Consider the following 3,526-nt stretch of genomic DNA (forward strand, 5'->3'; position numbering starts at 1 on the left):
AAGTGTTCACCAAAATTTTCTTGAAACATGGATTTTTAGATTTCCTCTTAAAAATTGCAGTCTCACAAACATCAGGTTTCTCAATGAGTTTGTCATTACTTTTGTTTCCAGCAGGAGTGATTACATTATCATCCATAGATTCACCAACAGCCTATAAATTTTTCTAAAATAAGCTTGTTAGTAAATGTAACATTTTCTATTCAAAAATATACACATGAAAGTAAAATTGATGTAAATTACCATTGAATTGAGAGCTTGGGTTGACTAAGTACCAGCGGTGATTTCCATAGTAACATCACCAAAGTTATCAACCTGAAATGTATTTACAAATAAAATATTAAATTCAAATATTAAAAGATAAAATTATATAAGGTTGAAATAAATATATAGTACTGTAAATAGTTGAAATTATTTTAATTGTATAAAGGTCATACATTCAAGTACACTGTGTCTTGTGATTGACTATTATTTAACCCATTGCTCAAACATTCAGAATTGTCAACCTACAATTAACAAAAAAATTTACTATCACAGTTTGTTGCTGTAAAAAAAATATGTTCAATATATTTCAATGTAAATGTATTACCTCAACGTTGTTTTCTTTCTTTTGAAGCTCAAATATAATATCATCATCATCATCAATAACTTTCAAAACACCAGAAACCCAGAAGTTGTTATTCTGATTAAACTGAGCGATGTCAACCTTAAATTCAAACGTTTTTCCCACAAGAACTTCGAACTCATCAGGATACAAAGCCTTATCACCACCCTATTGTAAGTAACATTATACAAACATATTAACATAAAATATTTTTAAAAATTTTAAAAATAAGACAGAATATATAAAAAGTCAGAATAATATCTTACAGCAACATGTTTCTCAACTAATACTTTTGAAGTAGTGTTGAGAATTTTGAAAGCTTCTCTGTCAAAAACTGTTAAAGACACACTTCCAGCGGAATCTTGAACAACCAATGGAACTTTTAGCCTGCATAAGTAATGTGTTATGTAAGTTACTATGTTTATAAGAAAAATGATGATGATAAAGTTGAAATTTAATAAACCTTTCAACAACTTCAATCACAGTATTATTGCAAGTCTCTGTTTTAAACTCAAAAACATCTTCTTGATCAACCAAAACACCCACAGTAGGTTCATCACTATCACTCTTTTTAGTAACTTTTTTGTGACAAACTTTACAAGCAAAATAATACCATGGTAATTCTTCTTGTATCATCCGAACAGTACCAACAATAACCACATACTTCACCTATATTTATGTTAACTGTATTATAACATAACCAAAATATTAAATAATAAAAACACAAAAATATAGTTTACCTCATTCAGAGTTAACTCAGCTATGTTGATAAATTCGCTCGTTACAACATATTCATCATAAAGGGATAAAAACATTCAAGATAACCTAGATAATTGGGTGGAACATGATGAACCAGCATAGTTTTGAAGAAGGCTGATAAAAATTGAAACATTTAGTGAATAAAATCAATGTGTTTCTGATAAAAAAATATATTTTAATATGAATCTTTTATAATGAAAGTATAAAACTTGTTTCGAAATGAAGTAATTTCAACAATGTCAGAATTCACGAATAACTTTGAAACATTAAAACCGTTGTTCACATAACCAAAACGTCCAAAGTACTTCAATGTGCCAAACTAGAGTACAACAACGATAACACCATTTTTATTTCTGTTTTGACAGTACTCTAAAACAGAATCAACATAAGAATCCCACAAAGACAAGTAAATTGAATTCATCCTTGCCAAATAGAATTAAATAAAAGATTTCAAGAAAACTGGTTACAAACTAAATTTAAAATTATAAAATATACACAAAATATACATACTCAAGATCTTGAAGAATGGCATTGTCTTTCTTTGTGTCTTTACCCTTTGATGTCTTGAATTTCTTCAGATCTTTAACATCACAACAAAACCAATAACATCTGAAAAAAGAATTTGTGTATTAATATATAAAAAGTTAAACTATATAAAAAATTAATAATTGTACATTATAAAATCCTTCTTTACCTAAAGCTTGATTATCGGGAACAGTTTTATCAATGATATCCTTAAAATCTGTGAATGAGAATCCATATATTGGACCCGAGAAATCCAACATGGGTACGCATCACTGTCAACAAAAATGTCCAGCTTGTTTTGGTTGTCAACATATTTGTACATTGAGTCATTCAAACCAATTGTAGGTCTCATAATGAAATAGCAGTCTACAAAAATAAAATTAAAGAAGTATAAATAACATTTAATAAAACAATATTTATTGATTTTAATCATAACTTCAAAAATTAGTAAATATTAAAAAAAGTTATTCTCAAGAGTGTAAAAATAAAAATCTACAAAATACAAATAATTATAATTCAAGTACAATTTAATAAATATTTTTAATATTATTTGATTTTACATGACAATTTAATAACATGTGTTCAAATTTAATAAAATACAATCAAGACAAAAGTTGAGTGTAAACAATTATTCACAAAATTAGTATAAACAATCAAGACAAATATAGTAAATGTTACCAATATTTACTAAAAATGTAAAATATAAGTTCAAATGTAATCTAAAAACAAATAAGAAATCAACATATGATATCAATTATGCAAAGTAAAAGTAATATTGACTATAAAAATAAGATAATAGTACAAATAACCTGATTCGTTAAGAAGACGTTCAAATTTGGGAAACCATCTTCTAAGAACATTAGCTTGCATTGTGGTTCCCTAAAAGTAAAATTTATAGGTCAAAAAGGTTTGAAAAATAAGACAACATAACTTAAAACAAAATGTATAAATTTAATGGATGAAGATATATCTGTTCATCCACAACAATAAATTCAATTGAGTAAAACTGATCTGGGTTATTATACAAAAGCTGCTTTCGTAAACGGATTACACGAATCTTGACAGTGTAATCACAACGAGCCAAATCCAAATCCTTCAAGTATGTGATGTTTCTGTAACAAAATATGATAAGATTGTGAGATAAAATTTAGTATTTATGATCTTATATATATAAAAAATGTATTAAACACAAAAAGTGTTAGAATATACCCGTTCTTCATGAGTTCACAAGAAATACTGAATAATGAAAGTAAGATAAACTGAATGTGAGCGTGCAAAATTATGAGTATGTGGGGGAATACTTATAGAGATTATAGATGAAAGAAAACAAAATTCTATTTTAGGCTATATGAAAAATTGTAGAAAAATGATCTTTCTTGGTTACATAAATGTATAACTAAATTGAGAAACTTTGAAAAGTTTAACTTGTAATGGTGTTTATAGATTGAAAGGAAAAGTTGATCAACATATTTAGGTAAGGTCAAGATTAACTTTCTATCATTTTCTAAAGTTGAAAGAAAACCATACATAAAAAAGGAATAAAACATAATGTTAAAGCTGTCTAAAGAATATTTACAGTTTTTGGAAAGAGTGAACACTTTAAAAAGTAAAAGTTTACTTTTTGTCAAAATTAAGGTTTGT

General features: G+C 26.5%; 1 pseudogene; it reads right to left on the reverse strand.

Moving 5' to 3' along the window:
* Positions 1–264: 264 nt before the first annotated feature.
* On the reverse strand, positions 265–3,105 carry LOC143561635 (replication protein A 70 kDa DNA-binding subunit B-like; annotated as a pseudogene).
* Positions 3,106–3,526: the final 421 nt, after the last annotated feature.

Source organism: Bidens hawaiensis, unplaced genomic scaffold (genome assembly GCF_021521415.1).
Source record: "Bidens hawaiensis isolate Kalapana, Puna unplaced genomic scaffold, B.hawaiensis_p1.1 tig00020764_1, whole genome shotgun sequence".
Taxonomy (NCBI): domain Eukaryota; kingdom Viridiplantae; phylum Streptophyta; class Magnoliopsida; order Asterales; family Asteraceae; genus Bidens; species Bidens hawaiensis.